This window comes from Lutjanus erythropterus, chromosome 23 (assembly GCF_056507025.1).
Source record: "Lutjanus erythropterus isolate fLutEry1 chromosome 23, fLutEry1.hap2, whole genome shotgun sequence".
Taxonomy (NCBI): Eukaryota; Metazoa; Chordata; class Actinopteri; order Lutjaniformes; family Lutjanidae; genus Lutjanus; species Lutjanus erythropterus.
In genome coordinates, this window is record NC_139339.1 from 23,624,530 (window position 1) to 23,639,454 (window position 14,925).

The window sequence follows — 14,925 nt, forward strand, 5'->3', positions numbered from 1 at the left end:
AATTCAATCTTCACTGCTTTACACAGCATATTAGGAGACTTCCCAGCATGCTTTGTGTGAGAGTTAAAGAAGAAAACTTGCTGTGTGTTTCTAATACATTTTAAGATGAGTCACTGTTGTTTTCACAGTAATGAAACACTGCAAACCATGATGGTTAGTATTAAAGTTAACTTCAACTTAATATTTTAAGTTTATTGAACATGTTTTCTCAAGTCCAGTTAACTTCACTGTTTGTTTTACAAAACTCTGATAAAACTTAAGAGTTTGAGTTGAACAGCTCAGAATTATTTTAAGTGCACATTAAAAGTTTTTTGTGCAAGCTGTATACCCTAAACTTTTCATTTGAGTGAGCGACTTGGTGTGTACAGCGGAGTTGACATGTGGCCTGCATTGTGTTTACACCTGATTTGTCTGAGGCGGCGGCCATCATTAAAGACAACAGTGGGATTTAGAAGTTCAAACACACTGGAGAGGAAACTTTTGGAAGCAGTTAGTTTGTTAATCCTGTGATCAGAGGCATCAAGCTGCCTCTTAATCCACCTCTGTGATACTTTCCGTCTTTAGGTCAGGTCAACGCTCTATTAGCCCACCAGGGAGCACTGGCCAAGTGACACACTTTCTCCAGCCGGGACAGTTGTGTAATTACAGAACGCCGATGCTGCCCTCTAGTGGCGGATTCACGCTCCTTTTAACAGACCTGATTGAAAACAGCATCTCTGACAGGCACTTGTTGAAGAAGTGCAGAGGTTCATCATTATCATTAGCGCCATCTTGATTGAGTCACCACGTCTGGATACTTGACCTCCCTTTTTTTTTCTGAGTGACTGTTGTTGATGTGACTGTGCAGGCTGAGCGCGAGGCCTTGCAGTGCTGTTTGTGAAACGTGGTTGGCCTGTAATCGGCTTGCAAGGTCATTAAGCTCAGACTCTCCTCCCTCCACTTCCCCTCTCGCGCTCTCTCTCTCTCTCTGCCCGGGGCATTATAAAGGCTTATGGGGATTAGGTGTCCAGGGTGGAGGAGGATGTAGCTCTGGAGTCAGGAGATACAGGTGGGAAGGAAAAGTGGCGGGGTGAGGAGTTTACTCTGTTTTGTTGTGCATGTGTTCCCTATTTTTCCATCATATACAGTATTCTGATGTTTATTTGTCTCATAATGTGTTCTTATTGCATTATTAGCAATGATAATGTGAATAAATACATAATAATCTCATAGCCTACATTATATCTTTATAAATTATCATTATTTTCTACCACATCTTTATGTATAATTTCTAAAGTAAATTATAAGCCTCATTAGTGATCACACATGGCCTTATTAATTAAATTAAGAAATCATTCCATTACCTCACTGGGGGACATCTGCACCAAAATCCAACAAATTAGTGGGTTAATTAATAACATATTAACGTTTATAAGCCTAGTTTATTTAGTATAGAACCACTTACAGAGTAAATTGACAAAGTGATTCACAAGAGTAAAATTGTTAAAAAATAAAACAGTAAAATTATCCAAATAATAAACATGGGCAACAACAGACCTTAAAAATGCACAAAATTAGTTGTTTGAACGAGGTGAGACAAAGGTCCGTTTGAATAAATCAGTCTTCAGCTGCTTTTTAAAGGTGCCATATGTAGGAATTTTAGCTTTAAGCATTTAAAAAATATTTAAAAATATCAGAGTGTGACAAAGTAACAGTTTTGACATTATCTCAAAGATGTCTATTTATTTATTTTATAGGACAAAGTCAGGTGACCTTCATCAGCCTGGTCATCATGGTAACAACTGTCAGATGACTTTTGTCGTCACAGTCACGGGACTTCCGTCTCAGTAGCCTATAAAGTGACAAATTACACTTACGGTGGAGGTCGGGGTGGATTGAGTGGGTCAAACAAACATCACCGGCTGTAACACATTTTAACCGAAGCCAACTTACATTTACGTACATTATTTAACTTACATATGCGACTAATGTACTTATTTTAACTCAAACCGTGATCTTTTCCTAAACTTAACCAAATAGTAATGATGTCTAAACCTAACCAAACTGTGACCATTTCACAACCTTAACCGCATGTTTATTACTGTTACCATGACAGAAAAAAGCCACCAGACTTTATTCTTTCCTGCATGTCCAAAACACATAAAAAGTGTCATCCCCAACAGCATTAAATGACATGTGAAAAGCTTAAAAAGCATATAATGACACATGAAATGTCTTTAAAAGTGGCGTGCTATTTTTACGCCATCCCATGATATCACGTTGAGTTTTAATTACTCTGTTTGAAAGGCAATTTCACGTTTTATTCTGGTGGCCTTTCTTTGCAGCCACATCAAAAATTATTAGATGGTTTATTAACCATTAATAAGACCATAATAAACTGATTATTTTTTTCAGTACAGTTTTAGATTACTGCTGACTAATATTGGAGTAAAAGTCTTCTTATTGTTTCCTTATTGTCTTCCTATAAGCTTCAAACTGTGTGTTCCTGCAAGACATATATGGTTAGAGGTTTACACCAAGCACTTAAACACACACACACACACACACACACTGCTTAGCTGGGTCCACGTGAGGAGGTAGAGCGCTTATGAATACCTCATTCTGTTTTAAAGCCACACATCTCTGGTCATATGAGCTGCCAGGGTGTCCAGCTCATCTCGTGGCCTGACTTGCAGCAGGAGAAACACCATAAACACACTGCTGCTCTTTGTCTCTAAACTTTAACCCAGTGTGTTTCCTTGTCCCCGGCAGGCGTCATGGGGCGTCACTGGGTTTTAACTGAGGGGATCGAAGTAGGTCAGGTACCACCGAGAGGCTGCATGACACATGACTGTTTGACTCAGGCTGTTTGAATATCGATTATGTTAACTTTAAATCTGTCATGTTGTGTTATCGGTTGAGAGGTTAACATAAAGATGGGTATCATATGACCTAGATCATATATTAATAATTGGTCAAAAGACTTGTGTTTAATTTGTAAGATGTCATTTGTAGTAACAAAGCCACAGACAATGACCACCTGACTTTACTGTTCATTTTGTAGCATCTTTCAGCTCGTTGTTTTGTTTTACGGTCTGCAACTTTCCTGTTTTGTCTTATTCTCCCATCAGCTTGTCTCCAGTTACCACGACCCACTGTGTCCTGCCGTCCCACCATCAAACAGCAGACAAAATTTGTGACAAACTGATGAAATAGTGGAGCATTCAGCAGCTAAATATTTCTCACAGCAGAAAGAAGGCTAAAGTGAGATTAAACATTGGACGTACATTCATCAGGTCACCTGAATGCTGCTGCTATGTATCTGCTGGATATGTAAATAAGTAACGATCTGTTAGCACATTTGTTTTATCAGTTTTACAGGGTGATTATATTCAATGTTGTGCTCAGGGGCTAAAAAAACATTAGCTAATTCAGATTTAGCAAGATGTGGCTGACATTTTGTTAAGTATATTTTATGTAAAACAAGTATTTGTATGTAATTTTTTTTTTATTTCTAAACTTGCTCTGTGCTATAAAACGCCCTCGTCCCAGACAAGAATTCACTGCTTGAAATGAGGACTTCTTTTTTTAAATGTAATAAATAAATAAGTAAATAATAATAAAAAAAAGTCAGTGCCCTACTTTAGCGACCCTGTTAATTAGTCTGTACACGCCCCTGTATGTGACATTAAATCCATTACAGAGAAGTCATAGAGAAGTTTTCACTCATGTTCACAAAGTGATGTTCATAAGGATTTAGAAATTCATAAAAAAAATAGTTTACGTCAAAAGAAAAATAATAAAAAAAAAGTGTTATGAATGATTTTGTGTGTCTGATGGAGTTAGCAAAATTCATGGAAAAAAAAATCCCCTAAAAGTATGGTTTTGTCCAAATTCTCAAGAAACAGTGACTAATATATAAATCTGTAAAAAAAAAAAAAAAAATAATTAATTAATATTTTATTTTATTTTTTTTGGTAGAGAATGATTTGTCCCATTTTTCAAGAACAGATAAATGAACCTTGTATTATAAATGTTATACTTTCTACAGCGATGGGGTACACTGATAGCCTACTATTGCTGATGTTTGTCTTTATGTATAGTCTAAGAAAATGTAGTGATAGTGCACTGATTGTCACGACCAACTTGTTGGTGTAAATATTCTTTGTAAAACCATATAAATAAACGTGTGTGTGTGTGTGTGGGCGGGGGGGTTACAATAAAGAAAAGAGACAATAAAGGAAGACGTAGAGTGTTTAGAGTGTGTATACAGACGTCCACTGAGTCATGTGCCCTTTAATTGACAGCAGTCGAAGCCATGTGAGACGTCTGTTTATACCAGAAATAGTTATTGAGTGAGTCTTTAGTAATAATTACGCATGACTGGAATGTTCATTTAACAAATGATCTTAAAAGGCGTGTCATTTGCCTTTATCTTACAACCTGTTTCTCAAGACTGGCCTGTTGACTGCAGGAGGTAACAAACAGTCAGCAGGGATTAGACAACATAGCAGAGGGTTCCTCCCATACCACACATTCCTTTATACTGAGTGTCACCGAGGCCATTTCTGTCAAACAGGATGCTGCTATCTGTCTGCTTTGAAGACTCGCGTCCTGCATGTCCCCACGGCTCGGTACTGATTTATGAACGCAGCGACCACATGCCTCTCTAAACAATATGTGCGACCCACTGATAGCATTTGTTGTGTCGTCCTTATCAACATGACAGAGAAGCTCTAAAAGTCTGATAGTGAGGACGAAGAAACACACGACAGCCCTCGCTCACACCAGACAGCAGCGTCACCTTTGACCCACACTCATGTTAAGCAGGCTTACACTCCGATATGCTCTGTGCAGGAACATTCGTTGCAGCTTATTTTACTCCGCAATTCAAATTTTTTTGGAAACCCGGAATAATTATACAACTTTTTACTATCTGGCCCGAGGTGTGACTGCTTTATTTGTGCCCTTGAAATGTCAAGGACCAAGCTTGAGACCAGTAAAAATGAGGAAATTAACTCAGTCTAAATCATTGCATTGTTGCACAAAAACATACAGAAGTGTAGCTTACATTAAATTAAAAAACTAAAATAAATTAAAATAATAGTCTCATTTATTTTATCAATTTGTAGCAACTGAATGCTGGAACGCAACTAGAGCTGTCATCTCTCTGTGCTTTCTTGGCGGTCCAGTCGATGTGATGTGTCTTCTGCTGTGCAGAGGATTGTGGGACAGAATAGCCAGAAAAGCATGCTGCAAAATATAATATCACATTTTTAAGGACATTTTTAATCTCTTCCGGGCATATTAATGGTAGTATGGGTATTGGAGCACACAAATGTTCTCATTCTTGGATCAAGTTAGCAATGATAAATATGCATTTGATGAGACTTTCAAAATAAAGCTTCCTGGGAAATATTTTAAGTGAGCAAGTAAGCAACAAAACTACTTGGTTATGTTAAAAGATCATAGTTTGGGTTAAAATAAGTGTGTTGCATAAGTCATATAAGAAAGTAACATTAAAACATAAAATAAGTCATCTTTGACTTTTGTTTTAACACTTTCCATCCATCCAACCTGTCCTTCTCTCTACTTACAGTAACAAAGTATTTGTACTTAAATTACTTCCCACTTCTGGTTTTACTTCCTTTAAAACCTCACTTCCTCACTTATATCCCTGTTAAAGTTTTCTGTCTGTCAAGCAGCCTCTAATCAAACAGAGCAAACAGAGTCAGCTGCAGGTGAGAAAAAGAAACCCAAACTGGTTATCAGCAATCATTCGTGTCCTGCAGACAGCAGACTGGTTTACAGAGGCCTGAGAGGCCGTGCTATTTGCATTGAGAGCACATTCATACCTGTACTGTGCTGATAACAGCCTCTCTGTGGATAGACTGTGACCGCATGATGTAATCCACATTTTCCTGCTTTTACAGCCACTTGCCTGTGACGTAAGTCCAACTAGCAATGTTTGTGCACTGTCCCGATGCGAACAGGCCCGCTCTCTGTCTCATTCTCTCATTCACTCGCTCACACACGCCCACCACACACACACGCAGCGAGACACATGACAAGGAGACTTTGTCCCGCGTTATCGTCAGCGGCCGTGGAGCGGTCCGTCAGCACAGACACATTTAGACATTGTCAAGAGTTATCTGGGCCTTACATCACTGTGAGCCGGCATGAATCTGAATCCACCCGGAGCCATTAGCACCCATAGAAATCCTTTAATGCCACCAGGTTTCCTCTCCCTGCATGAGGTCTGACATCAGCTGTGAAGTCGGCACATCCTTAAAATCAGTAGTTTGAACCCCTGAGCCTCCTCCAGAGTTTAGACCACTATTGAAGTTCCTTTAAAGGAATTTTCTTTTTCTTCTAAACACATTATATATGTTAGAATATAGGCGCTGAGAACACTGACAACCTGGTAGCTCTAGTCCAAATCAGCCCAGCAGCTCACTTCAGCTCACTTCAGTTCCAACTATCTGACACAGAAGAAGAAGAAAAAAAATCCACCATCCTGTCTCTGTCCTCTGGCTCTGGTGGCTCAAACATGTCCGGGATGTTCAATAAAGCTGCTACATGGAGCGTCCATGTTTCAGGTTGTTTTCTGGTCGTAGTGGTGTTTGACGCTGAGACAGCTGGGCCGACACACCCCCAGCGTTTCAGAGCAGAGAAAACTGCAATTTTTGTCATATTTTTGAGAACTAATTTTGTATAATTAGCGATTTTGTAATCATTCAAATTTGGTTGGGTGGTTAAGAACATAGCTTAAAGAAAAATAGCTTAAAGGAAGTTCTCTCGGAGCTGCCTTCAAATTATAAGTTGACTGAATTTGAAAAGACAAGTTGAGGTAATTATGTAATGAACCAAACAAGTAAACTTTTCTACTTTTCTACAAAACATCTTCAATAAGGTCAAGATATTAAGTTGAGCCAACAACTCCTCAGTCACACTGACAAAGACTACAAACAAACTTGATTTCCTTTTACAAGTTTGAAGTGACAGTTCTTCATTTCACACTAGAAATAAGGGTTCCAAACGGGTTCTTCCCAAAGGGCTGAGGTTTTACACACAAGCATTTGCTTATTTTGGCAGAAAAATGGATCATCAAAGATTCTTGTGAGCCAAAAAAAACCTTTTTGGAAGAATGACACACTATGAACAGATTATTAAAATGATGGATGACCCCAATACAGTCAATGGGATTCATCTGCAGAAGAGAATATGGTTCTTTGTAGAACCTTCGGAAGAAAACAGGGTTATACGTAGGTGAAACATATAAAACATATTTTTAAATCCTGCTGGTTGGGTTCCAGATGAAACCCATGGAATATGGAACGGGTTTCCGTTAGCACTCGTAGAAGCTGGAAAGATTTTGGATAGAGGGGGTTCTAGGTGGAACCATTTTACCAAAGATGGGTCTCTGTAGAACCTCTCATAGGGGTTCTGGGTGTAACCTTTTACTGATGAGTCTAGGTATAACTCTTTATGTTGGACTCTAGGCAGAACCCTCTAAAATGGTTTCAAGTGGAAGGTTTATAAAAGGTTCTACCAGGAACCAAAAAAGGTTCTCCTATAAGGACAAGTCCAAGAACTATGTATAGTTCTAGTTAGCACCTTTCTTTCGAAAAGTGTAAGAGGTCCCAACTGAAATAAGACAATTTGTGAAACTGTTTCTAATGAATTTCTAACTTTTTAAGAATTCAATATTAACCGAAAAACAAAAACAAAACAAACAAAAAACAACACCAAGTAACCATGAATCAGAGACACACAGTGAGTTTCCATCATGTGATTTTTCCGGAGAAAAATGTCAGGAGAGTTTTAACTGTCATACAATGCATGCTGGGAAGTCAGTTAATGTGCTGATCATGATTCTTTAAAAACTTAATTTAAGGAGTTGATTGAATTTTGTACAGTGCATGCTTTAATTAAGTTGAATAAATCAAACTTGTATATTCATGTTCAGTTAATGAGAAAAGATTTATTGATTATACATTGATTTTATAGGGCAGTAGACTATCACCTCCTCAAAAGATGACAATAAAGATTTGTTCACATGTGTAATTGCATTACAGATGGGATTGTTCATCTTAATGCAGTGATTAAAGGTGTTTAAATGTTGCTTCTATAGCCCCAGGTTACATTTACAAGTGGCTTTGATTAAGTGATTAAAACCCTAAACAATCAGACTGATTGATCAGTACTGACTGACCTACTGATTGATCTAATTCTTGAGTTACTCAGCCTCATTAGATAATGTGCTAAAGAGATCCTCTGAACTGAGATAAGGAGGATCATACATGTTTACCACAGAAGATGACCTTTTGCTGCACAAGAGTGTCGCCAGCAGACAAAGTGTCTGTGAGCCTACAGGCAGTCACATACCTACAACAGACAGAACTCAGTGACCCGCTGTAGAAGTATGTGCTGCTGCTGGTGGAACAAACATTACAGCTGGTTAATGTCACATGACAATGGGAACTAAGTGACTGGAAAGGCAGGCGTCTTCTGGAAATCACAACAGTTAAATTTAGGGATGCACAATCGTGTCGGCACGCCATCAGTTTTGACGATAAAGGCTCAAAAAAAAAAAAAAAGAAAGCCTGATATTTGTCCAAAATGAACATTTCTGCCAATACAACAGGCTTGTAAGATGACACCATGTGTGGAGTTTTTCTTTAAGTGTCCAAAACAAAGCAAATATAGCAAATTTGTTATTTGTGCAGAGTAACCAAATTACTTTCATTCATACAAATATAATTAACCATTTTAAAGGACCAGTGTGTAAGATTTATGGGGATTTATTGGCTGGCTAAGAGAGAAATTAAATATAATTAAGGTATAATTAATAGTATGTTTTCATTAGTGTATAATCTAAATATTAGAATCGTGTTTTTGTTATGTTGGAATGAGCCCTTTATATCTACAGAGGGAGCGGCTGCCATGTTGCACAACCATGTTTCTACAGTCGCCCAGACAGACAAAGCAAACACTGGCACTGTAGGTTCTCCTACATGCATGGAATGGGAGATTGAGACGAGGTGTTTGCAATGTGCAGACTCACTGCTAGATAAATCCTACACACTGGTCCTTTAAAACTTAGTGTATTTGTATTATTTATATATGATTTTAAAAACAGTATTTACAGAGACTCAACAGTTCCCATCATGAGCATCAAGCATCAGAACCACGTTCTATGGTTGTAAAAATAAACAGATAAATTTAATTTGCTTCCGGATAGAAATGTAGCTTTTCAGTCAGGTTGCACTGGTAGAATTACATCCATCTGCAGCTGCTGACGCTCTCACCAAAACTGAAGAAGCAGCCTAGCTTAAAACGTAAACATGACGAAGACGTTTACGTCCAATATGTTTCACAATGCAACCGGTTCAACCATAAGGAACATACAACTTGGTTTTAAACAATTGTTACGGGTGGTCATAATATCAGAAGTTGGGTTTTAAATTTACTATTAATAATAACCTTTCTGCATCAAGATCATGTTGCATTATGGTATCAAAAAGGCTCACAAGTTTTCTTTTTGGAGCTCAAACTCAGTCAAAAAAACTAGGCACAAAATTATAAAATAAAGGTGCACCGAGAATAGATAAATGTCAATAATAATGACAAAAATTGTGTTCTTTTCTGTACAAGTAACAAAATTTAAAAATATATAAATGCAAAAAAATAGGGAATAATAAAACACAACATTAAGTCAGTTCACATACATGACGTTTTCATGGGGGACTGATGTGGTGACAGAACTTGCAGGAAGCAATGATGATTGGTCAAATTTGCTGAAAAGTTGCGGAGTTTGGACAACATTGCAAGGCCACGCAGAATCCACAGGGATTGGTTGAATTTGCGTGAATTGTTACGATTGCAACATCGCAACTTCCTGGAGGGACTGTATTAACTTTAAGCTTTAATCTAACTTGAAGGGGGAAATTTGCTGTAGGGACCAAATCTGTTTTTGTTCCAGGCTGTTTATTTCTGCTGTTTTTTTAATATGGGGCTTTATAGAGTCTGACTGGCTTTGGGGGCCAGTTTTAAGTGGCCATTTGAGGAACTGCAGTTTTTAGCATGTCCATGTTGGCTTCAGTTTTCAGTCCCGGAGGTCACCGCTTGTTTTCAGTGAGTTGGAATAAAGAGTAAAATTCCATTGAAATGTGCACAACATTTGGATGGACACTTGACTCTTTATGTCCAATTAGCATTGCAGCATCCAAACACCACAGAGAGGTGAAAGAGACCCTGTTGATCAGAATTATATGAGAATCATGTGAAACATAGAGACTGAACACACACTGTGTACCCCTCCACCGCAGAGCCTGGTAGAAAAACAAGTGAAGAATTGCAAAGGAATGCATCAAAATCAACAAATGGATCAACTCTTATACTTCACATTATTAAAATTCATCCTCTGCACTCCTTCTCTGTGTTTTAATACTTTGGCTCTTGATAAAAGTTTGGAGTCTGGTTATCTCTGCAAGACACAGCATGACTAGTAATAAGAAGAAGAAGAAGGGGAGAGCAGAGCAGATTATCAGCACTGTGGGTAAAATACATATACTTATTTCTTATGATCACAAGAGTCGATCTACAGTTTGTTTTCACTATCTGCCTGAATGGCCTGAGGTCAGGTATGACATGCTGGTGCCAGTGCCAGAGGAAGCATTGCACAACTGTGCACACAGGAGACAAAACATCGCTGTCACTGTTACACCAGTCTGTGTGAGAACGCACACACATACACACATGCATGTATGAGAGAGTCCAGACAGAGAGCAGACAGCGGTAAACAGCTTTGCAGACAAGAAAGAGGAACCAAAGTCATATGGCTTTGTATGAAGGCGGGATTTGTTTCTGCCTCAAAGATCCTGATTGGTCTCTTTGATTCATGCATCAAGCCGTGATTGGTCTCCTCATGGGGAAGTATTTAAATTCTGTAAAAGGATTAGTGTCGTGAGAAGTGTGTCAACTTAACAGGAGGCGAGAATAGTTTGTGTTTTCTGCACATATGGCATCAGTCCCTCCTATCATGAATCCTGACATGTGACTGTCTGGATGCTGGTGATGATGATGATGATGATGATGAATAAGTTTGATGACCTCAGTTAAAAGATAATCTGGATATCAAGTTTTATTGTCTGAAATAAAACAGAAAAAAGCCAGACTGATCCAATCAGATCTGTCCAACTGTGATGATGCAGTTTGACTGGTTACATATTTACTGTAGAACGGATCGATGCTGCATCGACTGCCTGTGGCACGTCCTGAACTTACTAATGCAGAAAAATAAACTGCAATGTGTGTCACATTTTCTTCTCATAAAGCAGGAGTTAGTGACAAAAATATGTTATCAAATCATTTAACACACCTCACAAAGAATATAATATCCATTGAAACTCAATGTAACAGGAGAGAAAATGTTAATATTTGCGGCTCTGAAAGAGGCACAAACTTCGGCCCTACACAGTCCAAAAACATGTTATTTTTGTACAGAAATGTTAATCATGTTGATTTTCAGTCATAAAAATGTTAATTATGTTGATTAGGTGTGTATTTCATGTAAAGATGGATCTGGAACCAGATTGGTCGCACTAGCTTTTAAGTTTTCAACTAGCCTATACACTACATTCACACTATACTTTGCTGAGTTATAAGTGTTTGCTAAGCGGAAGTTAAACTAGTTTTTGTGTAAAGGTTAGTTGCTGTTATAACATATTTACACCAACTAACTAAGATAACTAGCAAAACTGAAATTAGCATGCTGATGTGACTCATGTCCTGTCTCTCCATAAGTGGACGCAGCTTGTTGCACACAAAAATTAATGTTTCTTTGGACATCCTGAAGTTCTGCATCCACTGAGTGTTTGTTAAGATGGGAACAATCATATCCCACTACTCAGAAGCTCGGTTGAACACAGACAGACGGCCTACAGTGGCAACTTTGCAAAGAATGAAAGATCTGAAACATGCATACACAGCATACACATTTTAATACTTAATAGCGATAGCTTAAGTTCATTAAAATATTACACAAGACTTAGTACGTATGGTGAGTGCTTGCAAACTAGCATTAGCTATCATTAGCTTACCCTCATACGTCTCATTGCTGTGAATAAAAAGCCACAGACCAAGAACCAAGTACTCCATTGCAAGTGCCTGGTACCAAAATCAAGTAGAGTCGAGTCGAATAGAGTTGTACAGTACAATAGAAATATGCCAAAAGAGGTAATATATGGTCTCCATATAGTGCTGAGACTCAATCAAAAAAAACTGTTAAATTATGATGTGAACTAGAAAGATCTTTTTAAATCAGAAAGCAATATGCCAAGAACTGCGGGATAATTAAGTTCACATATTATTGTTATGCTGAGATTTAAACAACACTAAATTAAAAGAGCACTAGCCCAATTATCCTCAAGCATGATTGGTTATTTGTCCAGTGAGAGGCAGGACTTAAATTTCAACCAACTGTTTGATGAGTATTTTTTAAATATACATTGTTTTCTTTTGTATGTAGCTTACTTTTAATTGTTTACAATATTAATTTAGCCTATTAATAAATTATCTAGACAATACATCACAAAAATAAGAGTATTTTTCATCATGGAATGTGGAGGATGAATTTAGGAGTCTCATTGTCTGAGGATAGATGTACAATGCAGGTGCAATTTCCTTTTGAGGACACGGAGTGAAATACTGCAATATTACAAATGAATGTAGATATGAGAAATGATATGTTACGTGTGCAAGCATATGCACACTGCGTGCCACCCCTGCATAAGTCAGTGCGCCGCTTGGGCCACCCCTGTCAAAAAAATTTCTAGAAATGCCCCCAGTTAGGAAAAACTTACAATATACACAACAGATTTACAAATAATTGGTAAAACTCAATCTTGGAACTTGAAATGATTCAAATGAGGCGTTGTGATTCTTCCATACAATCATGTGTGAGTTTGATTTTCTCAGTATTATTCTAATAGTCAGTGCAGGTATGTCCCAGATGATCTAAATATGATTCAAAATCAATGTTCCTTCTTCTTTCCTCATTTTTCTGCATTAAAATGGTCAAATGTAAAAAAAAACAAAAGCAGACAGAAGCAGAAAAAATGAACCCAAGCAGAAAAAATGGGATGATGTCAGCTTTGACTGATGCATGAAAACGCTTATGAGGTTGTGCGAGGACACAATGAGACAATGTAAACAAGTCAGGCAGTATAGTAGATGGCACGTGTCTATCTCTTGAGCTGGAACTAATAAAGGATTTACCTCAGTGACCCACCCCGCAGATGATAACCAGCTTCACCTCAGATGGCACTGTGAACTCGCCGTTAAGGTGGAAAGAAAACGCTAAAGCTTTGTGGGAAATATTTTGCTTTCACAACCTCACAGGGAAATCACCCAGAGGCCTCTCTCCCTCCCTCCCCCCGACCCTCCCTAAACCCCCTTCCTGGGAGAGGATTACGGGGCATCTTTTAACTGTGCCATCTGCTCCAAATTGACTCTCAATTAACACTGGCAAATGAAAAAGCTGTGAGAGCAAAGAGCGGCGCAGATTGAGATGTTGCTCTGCGAATGTTGAGTCGCTGCATGTGAGTGTGCTCGTGGCTGAGGTTCAGATGAGATTTTATCAGCGACAGGAAAAGACAGAAACAGTTGGTGAGAAAGAACAAAGTAAAAAAGGGGAAAAAATATCTCTGGTGTTGAGTCTTTCGGCTTTTTACTTCAAAGCTCAGTGTCTCACGACTTAATAAAAAGGGTATTTTGCAGCATGTGCTCAATATATTGACAGTGAAAACCCCCACACAACTTCCTCATCGATCAGACCTCTGTGTGTTGCTGGGGGTCAATTTGTGTTTGGCCTTTGGCTGCAGCGCTTCGGCTTCAGATAGAGATCAAAAGCTCAATATTAGTCTACTAACTGGCCCTGAGGGACTCTGGGAACTGTGGTAAAATTGCATATATTGCCTTTATAACATGTTGGCTGTGAGATACACACCTCACACACACTTCTACACACACCTACCCTTTCTTTAGTTTTTTGTTCTCATGTGCACATGCAGAGACTCACACACTCCTGTCCTGACCTCCTTTGCTCTCACTCAACCCACACGTGCCTAAAGTTATACACTGTGAAAAAACAAACAAAAAAAAAAAAACATACAGGAATTTTTCTCATAAATGTAACGTAAACATGCAAATTTTATTTGTTTAAGATAATTACACTTAAAATTTCTAGTGTTTATTTTCAGAACACTCCACAACTGAAGAAAACATATATACATCACTGTAAAAAATCATACAGGAATTTTAGTGGAATCAACTAATCTCCTCTTGTAAATATTGACGTTTAAGTTGTTCAAGTTAATCAAACTTAAAATTTTTAGTTCAGAACTTATAAAGTTTAGTTCTTCTAACTTTGAGTCTTTTGACTTGAAATGAGTTGAATGAATGTACTGTACAGAGTTCAGTCAACTCATTAAATAAATTTTTTAAAGGGACATGATCAACACATTAGCAGACCTCCCAGAATGCATTGTGTGAGAGTTAAAATTCTACTGAGACTGTTTGAAGAAAATGTACATGATGAAATCTTGCTGTGTGTCTCTAATACACTTTAATGTAAATTGTGGTTGCTTGCTTTTGTAATAATGAAAACCTTGCTAGGTCAAATTAAATTCAGTCCCTCATCCCTCACATTTAAAATTTAATGAATTAAAGTAGCTTTTTTAGTTTTTTGAGTGAAATAAAGAATTGACTGAATTGTTAAAGGAAATTTGTTTGAAATGCTTGTGTGGCTAAAGAGTTGTTGGTTCAACTTTGTTCATCTTAAGCTTAATGAACATATTTTCTCAAGTACAACTGAATTAAGTTTACCTCAACTTGTTTTTCCCAAATTGAATCAACCTAAAACTTTAAGACAGGCTTGACACT